Genomic DNA, 21,427 nt, shown 5'->3' with positions numbered 1-21,427 from the left:
GCCCTTAGCACATTCTAACAAATGTATGAATGTGAACAATGCTCTAGGAAGATTTATCATATTTTCTGAGCACTGGAGAATCCTCTGCTCTAAACAGCTACATTCTGGTTCCTCAGTGAAAAATCAGTATTTTCTAGTGCAGTATTCAGTATTTTCTAGTGCATGCAGTCTTTGATTCAAAAGTATCACAGTTTGAGGCCCTATAATGCCACTGTGTTAACATAAGATATCTAGATTGTGAAAATTTGTTGGTTATTAGAAAGTAAATTAGTGTAAGAAACATTAAAATCCATGTTTAATGAGAAATGTTGCTCTGAAGAAATAATTATGAGAATTTCAATGCTTGTGTAAGAGGCTAGGAGACAATGAGAAAGCTGGGATGTTGTAGTAGTATTATGTGGAGTGGTGATTTGATTCTAGTCAGGTTAGCCTAGAATAAATGACTGGCCATGCCATTACATGAACTGCTTCTCCCAAAAACATTCTTGATGTATAGAAAACGTGTGTATTATTTCAAGATTTTTAGCCACTGACTCAGAATAGTTGATGTGGCTTGTTAATCAACTTGTCATTGAACTAGGATGCATATAACATATAGACATACAGAACAATATGATTAGAAATCTGAAAGATCAACTTGAAAATTTTCTTGAGCTGCTAAGCCTTTAAGATGTGATTCAAACAATGACTGATATGTCAATCTGGAGAAGAAAGTTAATTGGTACAACTAAACCCTGTCTTAACCAATAAACATTTAGTTTTTTAATATATCTTAGACATACAAGTCAATGAATAATTAATTTATTCTCTCTTTGTTACATACTCCAAAATGTAGTGAAGGCCATCTCACAGCATTTCCAAATGTTTTCCCATTTTTACTTTTTTTTTTCTCTTTGCTTTTGACCATAATAAGAGGACAAGAAATCAGGAAACCAAAAGAAAGAAAGAAAGAAAGAAAGAGAAGAAAAAAGAGGAAAAAGAGAAACTTCATGACGTGTGACATTAAGCCTCTAAAAGAAAGGCCATTTCAAGGTTGCTTGATGTACAGCCTGACATAATGCTATAGCACCATGTGAAAATTGCATGTGGTGAAAGGCCTTTACAGTGTGTCAGTTTTAGTAAAGGGCTGTGACAGAATCATATTTTGTCACTTTATATGTCTGCTAATTCCTTACTCATATTTAAGTCAGAATTCTTGGAGACTAATACATTGTTACACTACACTATTATTATACTATTATGATTAAAATAAACCAGACGAAATCAAACACTTTTGTACCTACACAGTAGAAAAGTATCAACAGATTTAATATGAAAAAACAGAGCTTTTAGGGAACACATGGTCTAGAGTGTAACCTACACTGCCACTTTAGTCTGCATTCTGGAAAGTCTCCTCTCTGCTATTCTCCTGTCAAGTCTGAAGGCTTGCGTAACATGTAGTCATGTATAAGTTCAGGGCTGTACATTGTAATTACCAGCTACTGTGTAGCAGCAGGGAACCATGGCAATTTCCCACTGCAGCTTTAAAGGACAAAGAATTCTGTCACGTACTGTACACTATGAATTAAAATTCCTCCACACAGACTTTTGCAAATCTGTGCTCAGGACTAGTTACCAGTGGACATTGTATAGAATATATTGATAGACTTTCCAAAAATGCCACATTTGGAAATGGCTGAGCGTTGAGCTGAAAGCCAAAGGTTTGGCAGTGAAACCTGGCCAAACCTATGTTCAGAGCCAGTTTCTAGTTCACATGGATTGCAAAGAATAAAATAACCACAGACAAATGACCACATGAAAGCATTTTATAGCACTGCTGGATATGAGTGGAGATTCTTAGCTAACCAGTTGCTTCTACTTTTTCACTAGATGTGAGATCTGCCCCAAAGCTGGCCCTACAGAGTCAAGATTTGAATAGCAAAGTATATGAAGACTTCAAAATCAATTAAATGTGCAACCAGTGCAAAAAAACCTTTTTTTTTTACATTTCCCTGAATTCAAGAAGTGTTAAGTATCTTTGTTTCTTCATCTTTAGTGCCTTTGTCACAGAACTTCTTTGAAGAAGTATCAAAACCTCTTGGAATAAGGAAGGCCATGAAAGGGAAAAGCAGGATTTTTTTTTTTTTTTGGACACTGATTATGGTAAAAGGAAGCACAATGAAACTTCATGTAGAGAAGCTTTTGGATGTGAAGTTAAAAAGGAAGGTTTCCATAAATGTGAAAAGCTGTAACAAAGAAGTCTTCAAGGAAATAGAAGAAAGTATAAATGTTCAACATGGAAATTTATGAGTTAACAAACATCATGCCTGTTATAAAAGACAGATCACTATCACTTGTTTCCATTCTTCAAAGCCCATTGCATCATGAATCATTAAGATCAATGGTCAACCCCCATGCCGCCCAGTAAAATGTGAGTCCAGTCCCAAAAGGCTAGATTAGCCAACAAAAGGTTACAGCCTTGTCTGGCAAAGACAAATTTATAACAGCTAAAGTCCACACACAAGCTAATATACTGCAACCCCAAGCAGTCAAAAGGAGTTCACTCTGCAAAACACTGGGTTTCATTTGGAAGAAATAGAACAAGCACTGCAGGCCAACTGGACATCACTGAACAAGATATTCCCTGTCGAAATATTTAGAGAATATAGTTTTACATTATTGCATGGTATTCTGCGATGGTTTTCGTACAGATGGTTTGAGGGAATATCAATACCTGCAGTCACATTTATTGTTTTTTGCAGCTTGGAAATATTATTATAATTGGAATCAATATCCAAAGGCAATACAAACAACCTCCCATAGCCTGGCTCCTGTTCAGTGACAAACTTTGGCAACAGCCCAAGTGAAAGCTCATTTTGTATATATATATGTATTTGACCAAATCTTCTGCATATATAAGGTCTACATTTTTATAGCCTGCACTGCTCACATATTGTGTTCCTAAAGTTAAGTTACTTATTTGTAATGATATTTACCTTGATGTTAACTAACATGGAACTCTTCTCAGTTTCCATGTCTGTGGGGAAACTGCGTGAAATTGCATTTTGATAACATAATAATCTTTGCTACTGAGATCCTCACATTCTAATTTTCATTTCCATGTAATGAGTAACACAGTGGCTGTTAAAATATGGCAGCGTGATATAAGATCAAACCAAATCAAGTAAAAGCCAGTAGCAATTTCTAAATGTCACACCTCCGAATAAAAATTCATATCCAGTTTTAGCCCTGTGGTAGAATATTTGTAGGTTGAGTAAGTGTGTCTTAGAGAGAGAGAGAGAGAGAGAAAGAGAGAAAATGGGAGTGTACAGATAAGCATATAAATAGACTTTGTGGAAACAATGTTGATGCAGTTATGTGTGTGTGTGTATATATATATATATATATGCCATATATTAGTTACCATGTGTGTATATATATATATATATACACACACACACACACACACACACACACATATATGTATATAGATGCAGTTACGTGTGTGTGTGTGTGTGTGTGTATATATATATATATATATATATATGCCATATATTAGTTACCATGACAGTGCATTGTCACTTTGTTGTTCACCAAAATTAAGTATATTGAAGTGTCTGATATTCAGTAATAATATTTACAGATGATTTGTTTGCGTACCTCACCAGCCTGAGGTAAAAAAAAAAAAAAATCATTGGATTTGGATTATAAGTGTACAGACAAATAGACAAAAACAACATAACAACAACCTCTAACTATATTGCAAAATCATTCATTCATATATACATACTTTCTTTTGAAAGGTTTAATCATTAGCAAATCAACATGATGTCAAGTTAGGCTGTGGGAAAAGTGCACAAGTGTTGTGTGTGGCTGAGATGTACTACTTCCTGGGCAAGCGTCCTTTATGGAAGAATCAAAAAGGGTTTTTAACATTCCCAAAAAAAATCCCCAATACAGTCAGAGATGGGGATGCCTCAGATCCATTACCAAATAGACTAGTCATAGCTATAGTTTAGTGCAATCTGGACTATAATTATGCACAATCTGAATTGCAATTCAAAGTACTTTGCACTGGAAAGAAAACAGAGATCCTAACAACTTGGTCTCATGGCAACAAGTTGACAGAGGACAAAATGTCTGCCCTTCAAAATGTAAAGTAATCAGAGCTGGTCAGTAATTTAGATCTTAGCTTCAAAGTTGAGGTTTGGTAGAAGATGATGGAAACTTCATGGTGGCAACCACACCAGAACACACAGTTGTAGACTAATTCTTTCAACGTAATTCCACAAGACCACATTCCCACTGAAGTTTAGCCTCTAGAATCTAGCTTTCATGACAAGAACAAAGAAAAGGAAAAGAGTCATGTTGGCAAACTCTATGTAACTTGAATACTCATCTGCACAATAAGTCATCAAATATGTACCTAAGCGGAGCAAGTCAAACATCACTCTATAAATGAGAGGTGAATTGACAGAGCTCCAACTCAAACACACGGAGTAACTCAGTTTATGGATGGGAGCTCAGTAAAAGCAAAGTTGTATCCTCTGTTGTGCCCAGAACCAGCAATGAGTGCAGAGGTTCAATGAATAATCTGATGACTTTACGGAAATGTCAGCACTAACGAGCAACCAAATGACCCTGTGTAACATTTTGTGGATAAATTTACCTCCGGTCGTCTGATAAACCTGAAAATTATGATGTTCAGCATTTCCTTTTTGGATAACTTGCATTTTACAAACGTTGCAGAAAATATGACCAAAACCCACCTCTCATGTACCCAACAAAAACACTAAAAGCCAACATCTGTAACTTTTACCTCAGCATTAAGATACCAAAGTTAACAAGAAAAAGAGTAATGTCTGAAAACACACAAAAAAAACCCCCACAGAGCCGGGCTTTGTAGAAAAGCTTCAAGAGTAGCTGAAGAAAAGGAAAAGGTTTAGTACAAGAGTGAGGGATTTATGAGAGGAACTGAGACTCTTCCTCAGGCTTCCAATTATTCTCCCACACTCCTCTGGGTCTCACAGTGAGCATGCCAATCAATAGGGCCTGGGTTGTGTCTGAAGCTCAGATACAATCAGGAAAACACAGAAACAGAGCTGAGTCAAAATATTACCAGCATTGCAGCTGGCGAGATTTCTCAGTGATGGATCTCATGATTCATGGAAGTATATGCTCTAGCCCTATGAGCCTGTGAAGTTTGATGGACTGAAGTTTACACAACTCCTGGTAAACTCTGTAACAGCCTAGTAAAACTTTCTTTCTCTCCTACATTTTAAACACAGTGTTTCCATCATATCCTGAGCGTGCACTCTTGCATTGATTTTAATGTCGATAAAACAATACATTCACCCAAGAAATCACTCTTTAAGTTTTTGGTGGACTGAAAGAAAACTTCATTTAAACATTGGACTGCTGAGTGACAGATGAGCACAGAAGCCTGCTAGTCCCAGTATGAGTCCATGGCATCTGTAAAGTCCATCAGGAGAAGGATTTTAGATTGAAATGCAGAGGGGGCACAGAGAAGAGAAACTAATGGGTTTGAGGTTCTGTCTTGTTTTCATTTCCGTCTGTAACTTCCAGTGTGTACCACCAGGAAGGTTTAAAGACAAAGAGCACACTGTTTAAATTTCAAGGTGCAAAAGGAAAGAAGAGAGGAGAAAAAGAGAAGAGAAGCCCATGAACTTACTTTTGTATGGACACACTCATAGCTCCCTCAATGGAGAACTTTTCCTGTTTAACCTGATTTCAATTCATTCAAAAATAGCGTAGATTATTTAAATTGAGATTGTTCTTGTTGTGGACTGTTTGCACACTGCACACAACATGAATGTGGAATAAAAAAGTCTAGTGGGTTGAAGTGTGAATTAGTGAGATTTGAGTGCACACTATTTATTGATCTCTAAATGCTGTTTTTTTTTAAATTATTTTTACTTTAATGTAACTTATTAAGTTCAGTCAGATGTTAATAAATCCCATCATGTTCACCACCAAATCTTCACATACAATGTTTCCATTGTGTTTCTTTGGTACGTAACAGCAGTGCAAAAAAAAAAGAAAGGAAAAGAAAAGAAAAGAAAAAAGAAAATAATGGAAGTTTAGTTCTAGAAATTTGATATTTGCGATGTCCACTTTCCCCACATCCTCCCTGATTCCTGTAAATGATATAAAAAAATGGAGTGCCATGGATATTTCTGGCCACCCCCTTGTTGCAATCAACCTCATGTCGCGTTTTAGAGCATGGGTTTCCATTGTGGTTCGGCCCTTCAATCAGAGCGATGATTCAAGGTTTAGTGAGGCATGTACAAATTGAAATGGTGGAGCACATATAAAACACAGGGTTCTGGGTCATCTGCATGGGTTCACTGCTCTAAAAGATGACATGTAATACAGAGTTGATGGATCACCTCCACATCTTGCCATGCAATGTCCTGTGGAAAAACAGCCCCCACAGACAGGGGCTCTCTGACTTCCCCAACACCCCATTCATACATACTCAAAAAAACAATCCCCTCCATTGTGAAAGCATTTATACCAGTTAGCGATCACTGGACCTGAAATTGAATCCTTCTCCGTCCTTCCACTCCACACTGTTTCCTTTACCATCATTTTCCTCTATCTTCTCCTGCTATCTTTCAGACAGAGGGGTGCAAGAGGGTGCTTTGACAGAGTACTTATCTGTCCTCAGTCTTTCCAACCTCACACATCTGCTGCAGCCACATTTATACTTTGAGCTTTCCTCAAGGCTGACATATGGTCCTAAGATACTCTCTGGCTATGGTGAACCCTAATACAGACACTTTGAGTTATAGCTGGCCTAACGCTGCCAATGCATTCAAATGAACCACATGAAACCAAACAGACAGTTCTTTAGTTGTGCAATATTTGTGTATGTTGGTGTATGTATGTGTGTGCATATGTGGGCATGTGTGTATCTATGTGAGTGTGTGCATGCACGTGTGTACGTGTGTGTGTGTGTGTGCGCGCATGTGTGTGTTACACACAGGAAGAAATACTTGTTTTTTCACCCTTTGTTCACGTTCAACACATGATTCACCCTTTGATTTATCTCCAACTAGATTTTCATCGAAGAAAGAATAGCCAGTTTAAGGACAATATCAGTAAACTTTCCAAAAATGTCATTTTCTCTTGCCAAAATGCTGTCATATGTTAGGCATTGTTTGCTAGAAAAGTCTGAATGAGACACTAATCGGTCATTCATGCTACTTTAGATGAGTGAATAAGGCTGTTATCAATTTTGATAGACCAGGGAATTCAAAGAAACATTTGAAATTTTGGACTGGCAAAAAAAACAAGTGTCAGGAGCACAGCAGAAGAACTGATTTAGAATATGTTTTCTTGCAAGACTTGGATAAGAATGTCTTTTAAATAAATAAATGTAAAATGTGATCTCATCAATAGCACAAGTTTGCTATTTTGAGTTCTCATACTGCTGGTGGAAATGAACTGGCTCACCTCAGCCTCCCAAGGAACAGACTGGAACCCTTCCAATCATGACCAAATGACAATCTAAGTTCAACATTGGCTAGAGGCTATGAAGATGATGTGTTTGGTGGAAAAATGAGAATGTTTGAAAACTGCATGTCAGCACAGTTTTATGGTAGCAACTGTTTTGTTTTTAACTTTTGATCATTCTCTTGACTATGTTGGTTTCCTCCATAGCATTTAACTGAACAGCAAACAACGCTGCACATTGTTTGAATCCAAACCCAAGAACAAAGAGAACTTCATGCAGACCAAGATCAGAAGCATTTTGAAATAGGGCAGTCCATTATTTTTACTCTTTTTCTATATCACCATCATCTCAAAGTTAGGTTATCATTCACCATGTATATTTTAATTTAGCACTGTCTACCTCATCATTCTTTGACACACATAATCCCCCTCAGTAGAAACACATTAGTAGATATCACCTTCAGGCAAACTGTTAACTGGGACACTTTCTGCCTGCCTCACATCATAAACACTTTAGCATGGAAGAGGTTTAAAACTCTCTTGTGGCCCTCGCAGTCAGTTATAATCACTAGTCTGACCTGAGAGCAGAAATCTTTCAGTTGGTTTCGGTGAGATGTATTGCTGTATTCTCTATTACCAGTGTGAAAAATCTGACTGAGATGACTGTACAAATTTCAGAAAGCCATAAACAAATGATCATTCATCTTTGACCTCTGGACCATGTATCAACAAGGATTTTACCTCCTGTGTCTAATCGGTTATGCTTAGAAAGTCTTGAAGATTTAAATCTTGAAGACTGCAAGATTTGCTTTTAACAGCAACGTTGCTTGAAATTGGTGCAAACCGTACCAATATTTCCTCGTCAGTATGTTTTTGTTTGTTTATTTGTTTTCAGATAAGTGCTATTACACATCATAGAGCACACCACAACATACTTCAAAATGTATTTTCTAGATGAGAATTAAATAGTTGTTAAAACAGATTCCTCACTAGTATCATGGTGCTTGGTTACAATACCTTTTAGGATCTAAAAACAGACTCTATTTAAAAGAAACCTACAGCTGGATAATAGATATTGTACAAGTACAGAACACAATAGAACAGTTCAGTGCATCAAAGGGATATCATATAATTCAGAAAACATAGAATTCTCTTAACGTTACTTAGAACCAAAAATATGTAAATTCCCATACTACTGAAGCCAGATATTTCTTCAAGATAAATTTGTAATGTCGGTTCAGTCATCATGTCCGGCCATTTGATGATGGATACCGATTCAAGTCAAGGGCAAGGAGCAGCAGCACATTTGGAAAATGACTTCACGCTTTGAGTTTGCCAGAGCAAAGTAAGGGAGATTTAGATCCTTTTGTTACTAAGGCAAGGGGCGAGGATCTCTGTCAAGCTAAATCCTATTTGGCCTACAAGGCTGACTGGCATTAGGCTGAGCCGTCCGGCCAGTGTCTGGACTTTACCGTCCAGGATGATGGGATTCAGCTGTGGATGTGACAGGGAACTACTGTGACTTAGGCAGTCCAAACGCCAAAAGTGTAGGAGAGTTAAAAGAAGGAAAAGATAGTGATCTCAAAGAAAGAAACGACAAAACTTTACATTAGAGCCCACAAAGAAGGGTTAATTAATTGGTTTGAATCATTCCTTCAGTGGGTCTTGAAAGGCCTTCGTCTTCCATTATTATACTCCCAGCCAAAGAGTGAGTCAAGCATCCAGCGGCATGCTGGGAAAGTTGCCACATGACCAGTCCAATCTTTGAGCATCCTCACATGGTCATTAAGGGTGAAAGAAAACCCTTAGAGGCTTGAATTGTTACTAAGGACAAGTGCTGCTCCAGTTCAAATATGCCATGTAAACACATCTATTGCAGAGTGGTTTCCTGAATAGGACCTACAGGTCTTGGACATGCATCCCTTACACACTACTGTAGTGATATCTAAACTCTTCATTATGCTGCTTGTGGTCACAGCAAGTTAATGTGTCAGTCAGTGGCCCATATATTAGCTTCAATGCTAACTCACTATAATTAGAACTCACTGAAAGTGACACTCTGGCTTCTTAAACCTATTCCCTCTTCCATCTGTCGATTTGTGGTGATGATCAACACTACAAAAATAACTAAATAGTATCCAAGATTGATGTGATGTGATGAAGATGAGTGGCAGCACCAGTGTTTCTTCGGTGTAGTTGGAGTAAAGTGCATGATCACTAGAGAAGAAGACGTGCTAGGATTTATAATTAAGTAATCGTTGAAGTGGGGGAAAAAAACTGTGTTGATCTCAATGACACCGAACTTTTTCAACTTTCTTACAAGGTTCCGTTGCCTCTTCTGTGAGATCAGTGTCCTCTACTTTAAATTATTCCACTACATGCGGTGCCATCAGATTTAGCTACAAGGCAAGCTAGATAATGCCAACAGTTGTTCTGTGTGATAGAAAGGAGCTGGCAGTCGGGTATTTCAGCTGGCAGTAGCTCCATTGGCAGCATGCCCAAAATTCTTGGAGAGAAATGAGAAAAAAAGAAAGAGAGTCTCCAAGAAGGGTTGACCACAAACAACCACAAACTTACCAGGCTAGAAAGGGAAATATTTTCACATTCCAGTGGCGTAAGAGGTCTTACAGTCAGCGGTCGATGAAAAAAAAAAAACAGTTTAATTGAACTCAGAGGGGTTTACTGATGATACCTGTGCTGTGCAAACAATACAACTCCTCCCCCTACTTCCATTCTAATCACATACCCAGGGAAAACAAAGATACAACACAGTGCCCTGCAAGGTGTCCCTCAGCCCCCCCCCCCTCTCTTTTCCCATTAATTGGCTGCCATGTGCACTTGACTGGAGAAAGATGAAGCTCACTCTCCATGGACACTTTACTTGATTAAGAGGAACCAAGGAACTGACGCCAACCGAGTTTTGTTTGTGCCAGCCTTTTGTGGGTAACGGTCCGGGAGTAGGTTTATTATTATTCAGTGTTTCTGGATGGCCATTACACATCACACAAACAAGACTGATGGTCCCCTTTTCTTCATCTCTCTTTCAACCTCAAAGTGAGATCATCAGAGATCATCAAAGAGAGAACACTGTGAGGGTAGATTCAGAGAGATAGGTTAGATAACATTAATTACATTATTTATACCAGAACAGCACTTCATGAAACAGCACAGTACCACGATACTGATCCCAAAACAGAAAGGACATGAAAACAGACCTCCGGCTGAATGAGTTGAATTAGCTTAAAAAATGCTGAATATTTTGTTATTCTCAGGACGTTTTGAGGACGCAATTGAAGCTCTTGTCATGGACTAAATTTGTCCAATAATGAGCATTCTCTGTTCTCCATTTCTTTGTAGACTTAGAAAACCAGCCCAGTATGTTTGGCTAGATCCATGTTGGTGTCTCTGAACACTGTGTTTTGACAAACAAAGGTCAGTCTTATCCTGAGCCCCTTTGAGTGATGGTGCTGTGTTGAAATGGGCTCAGGCAGCTATGTCTGCACTATGACCTTTTCTGTCAGTCATGTCACTGGTATGCTGGCCCTAGACTCGATCCAAAATCCCATAGCTTATCATTGGCTCTGCTGGTTTATTTGCTGAAAACATTTCACATGTGATACCCCCATTCATAATGAACAATTTTCACCATTCAGACTTTTAAGGGGGATTATTTTCCTGAAACTGATTTAGACACCAACATTTTGTGTGGCTTACCTTAAAAACTGGTAGCCCATGACCACCTGAAAAGTGGTCTGGACCTTGGGAAAGCACTAGCCCCAAGGCATAAGTCAATCTATTTCAAGCTGTCATTCACCAAACATCAGTTAAGGGCTTTTAGGTTATTTTAAGCTGAATAAACTACCCACGACAATCAGGAGCCACCTTAAGGATACAAATGCTAAAAGCATGCCTCTGTCACATGAAATGTACAAACCTGGAAAAAAAAAAAAACCTCTCATGAGATCACAACAGGATCTGTATAGGATCCGTGAGAACTATCTAACCTCCATGGTTACAACAGAAATGGAATGACTTAAGCATGCATGGAAGGACCTCAGAAAGTTACTAAGAAAGATAATGAGATGGAACATATCTGGAGAAGAGACTGAAGGTGGTGTCTTCTAAAAGAAAAACAAAACAACGACCGGGAATAGCTTGTTTCAAAAACATTTTTACGACAAATATTGCAAAAAAAAAATCATTTTCAGAGAGTGAAATTGGGCACACTTTGTATCCAATCCATAGGTACAAAACGTTAAGATATAAAACATTCCTGGGCCTCAGATCTAAATGGATGTCTATTACTGTACTACAAGCACAGTTCTAGCCATTTTATTCAGTTACCATCCCTTTCTTTGTCTTCTCTCTCTCTTTCTCTCTCTCTTTTTTTTTTTCTCTCTCTCTCATTCTTCCATTCTTCCTCTCTCTCTTTGTTTATGTGCAACGAAGTATTCCATGCTTCATTTTCGGATTCTCATTGAAATTATCAATTCAAAACCAGATCTGAATTGTGCTGACAAAATTTATAGTATACATTTATAGTTTAAGAGAGCCTCATTCTCAGTGACCCAATTTTAATACTTTAATGAGGCTTTCTCTCAATGCTTCTTTTGTTCTGTTTTATCCATCCAGATTGGTGGGATATGATCACTCCCGACAAAGCTACAAGCATTTTGCTTTCACCAATACAGTCTACGGTCATGCAGAAAAGGAGACGACTGGGTGTTATCTTATACTTTTGGAACAGTGTCATACATTCATTATTAGCTATGGAGACTTGGGAGGCATTTGGCAAAAACAAAAATACAGCACAGGACTGAAACATGAGTAATGATTGTTGAAATTGCAGATAATGATGTTTTCTATTGCTTAATTATTCATTTTAATTAAATATTCAGCTATTTGTCATTGTCAGAGATGGGCATGAACAAGATTCAGTTTACAGCCTTGGCAAGAACCTGGGTTAATTCTCAACCAGCTAAAAAAGTAACTAAAGAATTTGATTCATCAGGGTAAAGCAGAAAAAGAGAATGTGTCAGTTCATGCTAATGAAAAGGGATGTTTGTGTGAGAAAGAGATAAGTAAAAAAAAAAAGGATGGTTATGCTCTTCGAGTCAGAAAACTCCAACATTCATAAACATGTTTTTGTAACAACAATACCCATTGGACTCTTGACATAAGTGAACTCTCCCCAACTGGGTAGCATGACCAAGCAAGTCATGTCAAGATAATTAGAGGTATAATTCTGCCATTCATATACCTGTGCAAATCTGTCCATTCCCTGCCCCCTTCAGAATCCCTCTCTCAGAAACTTGGCTTTGTTACGCTAGTTATCTATGGAACCGCTCGAGTCTCCAGGTTTCCTTAGTGAATTTCAACTCCTCTTTGGCTATATTCCTGTTAAGCTCATTAAGTATTAAAAAGAGAACTAAATCTCCATCATATCTGGTTGCTTGAGGGGGGAAGTTGGTTAGCTACCATACTCTCCTCCTCCACCCCAGAACCAGTCCCTTGTCTCTCATTTAACCTTCATGCTTTCATTTGTTTCAGATATACTCTCTCTCTCTCTCTCTCTCTCTCTCGCTCTCTCACTCACATCACGCCCCCTTGAGTTGTTGCTCTGTCTGAGTGACAACTCAAAGGCTGGTTAAATATTTACCTTCCTATCTCTCTACTGTCCACAGTCTCTCTTCAATACATCTCTCTCTTCATCGCTCTCACAGGCTGAATCAATGCATGTTTCTATGGGCAACAGAGACAAGGATGCAGAAGCCCAAAGATTTACATTATACAAACAAACCAAATTAATTATTGTGAGGACACAATTTCCCCTCTGAGTGTATTAATGAACTGAAAGGACATGTTCACTTAAACAGTCGGGGCAATAATATGAAGCAGATTCTACCATTGGGCAATTCTAACATAAAGTTCACAAATAGCCCATAATGACACGGGGTGGAAAACAAGCCCCTTAGTATAAGGCTGGTTTTTAAAGTGAAAGCTGTTTCCTTGTTTCTATTCCTGTACATTTCTCTAAGTTTCAGTCTCCATGACAACATCTCACAAGGCAGTAAATGTACAGATACTGAATTATGTCAGAAGTACTTTCAGTGGCACTTCAGCAGTTCCATTGTAAGAATGTTCATCATCTCTGTTGGTTTTTGTGGATGGGAAAGATTTAGAGCGCTAACAATATTCAGGGAATAAATTAGACCCAACTTCGAGCAGTTTTGAAAGGAATCTATCCAAGAGAATTTCATCTGTCTACACTCCAAAAACAATGAAAGCCACAAAGAATTTTCTACAAGCTGGTTCATTAGCCAAACACGAGTTTGGACCCAAAACCTCACAACACACAATTTATCAAGCAAGATGGATCTCAGTTTACAGTAAGAATCCGTAGGGAATGTGCCAACATGTGCTGACATTTAAAGAAGGAGAAACGGGTAAAGAAAAGAAATCTCTGACAGAAGGGGGATGATAATCGCAAATGCTCCATCTTTGCATTTGAGGGCCCCAGAAGCTCTTGAGCTGTCTGAAAAGCCCTCATCTCGTCTCTCTCACCCCTTAATCCTGAGTCCAGACAGTCGGAGGCCAGCTAAGCATCCACGACAGCCCGAATTCACCCCTCTATCTCCAGAAATGGCAAGATACATTGTATCTCCACTCTGTTCTGGCAGATCTTCTTAGGACTTAGGTACAAAATAATTTTAAAAGAGCATGTTCTCTAGTTCTCAGGGAAGGAACCACAACACAGGCAGCAACGGTTCCAGATCTTTTAAACTAAACTAAACCCAGTCTGGACTTCCATAGAACTGGCTTGTTCTTAACGTTACTCTCCTTGAGTACACAAAACCCCCAAAGAGTCATGAAATATCTGTAAACCTGTCACCTGTAAAATACTCAAGAGGCTATAGCTGTAGACGGCTATTTCTCCTTTTGACGTTTTGGACATGGGGACCCTGGATAGCTGCAGAGAAGGAATTACTGCTTTGGTCACTTCAAAGAACTAACAAAATATTCAAGTGCTAGAATATACTGGCTGGACTCAAACTGAGCTCATTCATGCTCGAGAGCATGCACAAATCTGCAACGTCAAAAGTCGTTAAGACGTCCAATAGGAGCAATACGCTCGTTAAAAATCTATGAGCACTTAAAACACATCTGGAATGCGTGAGCTCTCGGGAACTTTTCTGGTTAACTGTTTTTGATTTAAAAAAAAAAATCAATAAAACAAAAAGCCAAATGTAGGCCACTTGGTTTCATTGTTTGTCCTGGGCACGAAAGCCCCTGACCGTGCGCTCCGTCTCAGTCTCCCTGTCTCCCTGTCTGTCTGTCTGTCTGTCTGTCTGTCTGTCTCTCCCTCTCCCTCTCTCTCTCAAAGAGCACTGATTCTAGCCAGATTAAACCGATAAAGACCCCCTGTCTCTTTGTTTGCTGTAGATTCCTGTTTACAGGAGGACAAGCATGGGTCAGGATCCAATATCACACCGGTGCATGGTATGAATACTTATGAGTAGCTCTCCACTGCACCCCTCACTCACACCAAGCATCTCCTCAATACCAACTAAGATATCCCCAGACACGCTACTCAAACAAAACTAAATCTCCATCTTTACCAGACCACCATATCATCACCAGCATAGCTGAACAGCAGTGAATCAACCTTGTCATTTACTGACAGTGCCATACATGAAATAAAAGCCAAACCCTGCCAAAATCCCCTCTGAAATTCCCAATGCTTGTTGGATCAGAGAATCCTTAAGCTTATTATCCAGGTCAAGAGGGATAGCGGGAGACAGAAAGCTTGACCAAATCTTTTATGACTGTTCAAATGCATAAGGATAGCCAGCGATTAATTTTAAGAAGGCATGGATCAGTACTACATATGGATGGCAGGCTGATGGGCGCTTTTTCTCTGATGCAGTTCCATCACAAAAAATGGGGGGAAAAAGTTAATCTGAATTAATGTGACTTGATGAGGTTTCCCTTTTCAGTATACAAATACAATTTAAAAAAAAAAATTAACATATTTCACCACATCAGAGCATTTTCATGAGTTCGTGACATATTTTTTAGAATGCAAATTACATTTCGATTCAACCTTGTGACACAATTCACCCATCATCGAACAACACTCCACACTAAACACAGCTCAAATCAAAGATCTCCATAATATCCCCCAAGAATCAGCAGAGGTTATTATAAGCCATATTCATCAGCCAATAAATCAATAAAAAAGTACCTTCTGACATGCAGATAGAGTTCTTCAGCGTAAGGTTATTGCAGCAGATCAGTGAGTAGTTCCCCTGAGAACTGAGGCAGATGTCACACCAGACACCTGCTAGAGCCTAGGAAAATAACATGAGGGGAAAGGACAGTTTATGTCATACACAATAATCATGGAACCATTCACGAGAGCCAGAAAAATGCATTGACTGAATGAGATCAACTCAAGCGTTGCATCCAAGTGCGCTGATTATTCCCCAATGAATCTTTTTTTAATTACGACTCTCTCATGCTACATTTAAGTCTCCTCCTCTCAGCTTCAGGCCAAGAAGGTCACCATCAAGCGTAAACCCAAACGTCTAATCCTGGTCAAAAAAATGCCCAACTTTTGATTATTTATACCTTTTTGATATCAATTTTATTATTCTCTAAATAACAAAAAAAATTTAGGATTATGTGTGGTTTTGTAAGTTAATATCATGGAAGGAGCTTTTGGACCTACCCAGTCAGAGGATCCATCGTGAAGAAGACCTTAAGAGCTGTTATACAGATTAAAAACAAGGGGGGAAAAAAGCGTTGAATTGTGCTAAATTCTGACTTGCTCGTGAGAGAGGAATTTAACAAATCTGAGGGGCTTACTGTATCCAACCAATGGTTTATTCTTCAGGGGGGGCTTAGGGGTAGAGGACGTGTGTGTGTGTGTGTGTGTATTTGTGTGTGTGTGTGTGTGTATTTGTAATGGAGTGGGGGGGTGGGCTCTATTCTCAAGACTCCACAGCAAGCCATCTGTTTGGAAGTTTCATGGTGGGCTCATATCCACAGTGATGGGATTGACTGACAGCTTTGTAATCCAATCCCTGCTGCTCACCCCATGGAGTCCAGACTTCCTGTTGGTGGATTTCATGAAATATGTCAAGGCTCTTCATCTGGAGTTTAGAGACACCAAAGCAAGGGCAAGAGGAGGGTATCAATGACAGTGTAACAGAGTCACAAGTTTACAAAGTTTCACATTTTTGGCTTGACTGTCAATATGAAAATTTAAGAAAATGCATGTAATCAATGTTTCTGTTTTACTTTGCTGGCTGCACATTGTCAAATTGAGAAAGAAAATCTCTTAGGGCCTAAATTAGGTAAAATGTTATTAAAATTGTCTCATCAAACATTTTTAAAAACATCTGTTGATGGTAATTTTGCATGGACAATGTCTGCCTCAACCAAGGTTGTTCATTGAATGGAATATGGCATTGTGAGTTGTTTGACTGTGAGCTTAAGTTTGCTTTATCCTTGTAAATTATCAAAACAATCAGCTTGGATGAAGTATATGTTTGGCCTCTTTTAATCTTTAAACATTCCTTTTGAATCCAACTGTGTGAGAGCATTAAGGCAGAAAAATCTAATATGTCCATGTGGAGTGGGTAAAGTGCAATGAATGTATGTTATCTCTCGTTTCCAACAGAGAAATATAAAGCATATTGTTTGCCTTGCAGAGCTGGGGCCAGTCCTCCCAAATGAAATAAATTGTAAACTGACTGATCTTTTTCCATGAACTCATTTGAAAATGTGAGCTGCATTTCACATAATTCCTCGGACTTAACTAAAAATGAGGAAACTTCTTTGATTTTCATCTACAACAGTGTAGAAGACATAACCAAATGTAGAAGCAGAAAATGAAATATCTTCTCCGTTGTTTTGATGCAAAAGAGTAGTGCTACTGAAAAAAAAAAAATATATATATATATATATATATATGTGTGTGTGTGTGTGTGTGTGTGTGTGTGTGTGTATGTATATATATTTTGCTGAATAACCAAAGTCTGACAAGCAGTGAAACTCCATCAACCACCGTGGAGCATCTGAACTACAGACAAATATTCCACAGTGGTTTTATTTTAGAATATCATAGAGATGTCTGGTCATGTATCACTGCTAAAGCATAATCCCATGCTGCTAGCATTTTTATTAAGTGTCATACTGATGCTAATACTCCTCCAGAGGTCATCACCCAGCAGACGGGGACGCTACCAGGGGGAAAAAAAAAGCCCATTATCACAAAATTCCCTGGGGTAAATCAAAATGTATGACCTGGAAATATGCAATACAGTACATTAACAATGCCCTCAGAATGTCCCATTCTCCACACCCCAGACACAGAATACATCTTCATCTGCAACTGATTAATCTTGACTGGGTTTTACGTTTGGGGGAGATACAACCATGGAAAATATGAGAGGCTATTGGTATTATTATGTACACAGTATTTAGAACAAGTATCAGGTTTATGAAACTTTAAAACTTAAAAAAAAAAAAAAACTTCAACTGACTAAAAAAAAAAAAAAAGCCCTTTTTACACTTTTTTTTGGAAAGACCTTCAACTCAACAGATAGTCTCACAGTACCGTTTAAAATTCCGGTCAGGTGTTTTATTTAGCAGCCGGTCATTTAGCAACGTGTCAGAGCAGATGGTCGTTTGTACAAATAAACAACCCGCCCCGTGTCCTTCTCTCTGTCTGAGGAAGACAAATATGAGAAACTGGTCACATCGACGTGCTCTGAAATGTACTATCCACTCAAAAACTTAAGATGATTTAGCACAATATACTTATTCATTTTGCGTTCGTATGAGATTAGCTGCATCCTCACACTGAATCCTGCCTCTGTCCAAATAACCCGTCCTTTTACTATCTACACGAGTGACATTACAACAGGTAACAAAAAGAAGGTAAAAATAGTAAACATAATCTTCTTATTTGCAGCCTTGTGCCTCATAAAAGCCAAACTGTTTCCACTGATAGGTCAACCATGAACCAAATTGAGAGACTGTGAGAATGCTGCCAATTTAACAGATATTTGAGAACCAATTCTCTGTATGTGTTGAACTCACAGAACAAAGGATATATGATGAACACACATTTTCTCCAGGAAAAAAACTCATCAGTGAGGTATGACGTAAGCGGTCGAAGGTCTGTTTGATGTGTGAATTCTGTACACTTTTCCGCGGAGTAGCACATCAGACTCGTTTTGAGGCTCTGTTGCTGTTGTGGGGTAAACGACTTCAGGCAATTGGCAAAAAATAAAAATAAAAAATTGAGTTTTGAACTTGAGTGCACTACGGTAATGCGCTCAAAAATCTGTGCAACATGAAGGTCAACCTTGAACCCCTTTGAAGTTAAAAGGGTTTCATAGAAGTTCTTACCAGAAAGTAAAGTAAATCATTTTCATTCACCAAATCAAATCAATGTATTTTGAGAAAATATCCTTAACAGAAATACATAGGACTTCATTTTTGAATAAATCTCTATATCAGTTTTTGAACAAGTTCTCAATTCTTATACAGTGTAACAACAGATATTTTAAAAGCTATATTTGAACCAAACATGCCTTTTTGGGGGACAGTTTTTTTTTTTTTTAATGAAATGTGTTCTGGATCTAAGTGAAAAACCTGATCAAAGCACGGTTCCTTTTCTCTTTGATGCATTAATTAACAGCAATTACATGACAATAATATTCCATTATGTATTTGTTTGCTCAATCCCCGCTGTCTGCTCCTATAATCACATCTTTCCTTTTATTCTGAGCCACCAGAACCAGTTAGCTTTCTTTCACTGGAGCACCCCTGAATTCTAATAAACCGCTATCATGAAGCCGCAGGGGGGAGTTTGTTATCTCAAGGAGCCCAGCTTGTGTTAGCATCAGGGGGTTCTTTTTTTCCCCCCATTCTCAAAAAAGAGAGGATTTGTGTCTTTGTTCTAATGTCCTGAACCTCCTAAAGCATCTCTCTACTGGGTAGCTTATGGTTTTCATAAACACCACAATGATCTAATATTTGGTTACCAAGGGAACAAGGGACAAACACTCCTGAAGATACAAATCGAATTAGGACTGCAGTAACAGTATTGCAGTATACAGAAACAAAGATGCGTTCTTGGTCTGCTGAACTGGTAATGGCTAGTCCTGTAGCAATAAACGCTCCTGCATTGGAAAGTACTGGTCCAAGAAATGTATTAGATCAGGTCAAAGTGACATGAATGGAATTCTATGGCTTTATATTGTCAGACAAATTGACAGTGTGAGATGGAGTAATGGAAAGTGACAGATGCAATGAGCAAGGCCCGATTCTGAAACTCATGAAAATAAATGAGTGACACAAATGTGTTTATCTACAGACTATTGGGGCACTAAAGTGATTGGAGACTATTAAGAACTGGAAGCTGAAAGAAGGGAGAGAGAGAGAGAGAGGAGGTTATTGTCCTGTCAGGTCTTTATACATGGTTTCTCAGTCCACAGATTTTCTGAACAAAGTGACAGAAATTGAGGTAATTCTATTCCGTCCAATTTTGGGACCTGATTGAAATTCTACAAAATTTCATTTCATGATAGTATTTGAGGGGGCAGCCACACCTGACACAAATGATCTGAACTGTTCTTTTATAGAACCAAGGTCATTTCAGTGTGATCGTCCTAATCAGTGTCATTCGTTTTGTCCAATCTACATACACAAGTGACTTCACTGTCACCTCAACAATGCTTCTGTTTTGAAATAATTATTTTTGTAGTCTTTCTTTGAAGGTGTTTTATGAGCTTATGGGACTTTTATGATCCTGTCTGTTCATTTGTCTTTTAATGACATACCGGTAAGAGACACTAAACATTCTTCCTTCTTTATGTGTGTCAGACAGCCCAGATATATAACCTTCGGGATTAGCTATAAATCATTGTGTGTATTATTTCTGGCTACTATACTTCACTTATGTTCTTTTAAACACAATGATTACCATGAATATGAGCGCAGCTGTCACAACTGCATGCTTTTTTTTAAAAAAACGTTCTCTTTTTTTGTCTTAATCTTTTTTAGGACTGCGGGGGAAGGGGGGGGAAGTGAGAGGATACTCTATGTACACTTAATGCAGAACAAATCGTTTTCCTCCCGACGAGCAAATTCTCCACTGAAGACATGACAAAATAGCATAGGCATACATCCTGCTGATTCGGCTTGCGACGACAGATCTTCAGTGGTAATTCCACCTGTGCACTTAACCTTTTCCTTATTTTCCGGCTAAGTCATGTTGAACAAAAAAAGGGCTCCTTAGTTAAACAAAAAAAAAAAAAGAAAAAAGAAAAACAAAAATGAAACCAAACTGCAAATTGTGTTTATCGTTGTAATAAAAAAATCATTTCTCAAGCGTTAAAGCATTGAAAGTGGGTTGTGCTGTTTGCACTGATATGTTCTGAATATTTTAGATCCACACAAGTTTGGTGTGGTTACAGAGAATAAATATGCACCTGAATGACACATCTTAACCAGTTACAATGGAGTATTTGCCAAAGGAATGCATTATACTTCCAGTGCTGTGGTACAGCCTCATTTCATTAGAGCACTGTGACGGCTATGACACAGTTCATTCTTAATGCTTACATGCATAGTTAACCGCACACATGAAACATTCTCTTTACATTACTGAAATAGTATATGGCCAAATCTGCGACCTATATCTGTATCTATTTAAATCTGTAACCTGAATCCATGCAGCCCACACCATTTCTTATCTTTTACCAATACTTTTCTGGCATGTCAGCATAATGTGTTCTCCTGTGGTCATATGGTTTTCTCATTTGCTGAGAAACTGACATCACTCTAGATACAGCAAAGCCTTCACCCTGTGAACTCTAAGGAACAATCCTGTAGGAAGTGCACAGACCAAAAGGAAGCCATCATCTTTGGGGTTTTCACCCAGAGAACAACT

The sequence above is a fragment of the Chanos chanos genome, chromosome 14 (genome assembly GCF_902362185.1).
Source record: "Chanos chanos chromosome 14, fChaCha1.1, whole genome shotgun sequence".
Lineage (NCBI taxonomy): Eukaryota > Metazoa > Chordata > Actinopteri > Gonorynchiformes > Chanidae > Chanos > Chanos chanos.
This window is presented reverse-complemented; position numbering follows the sequence as displayed.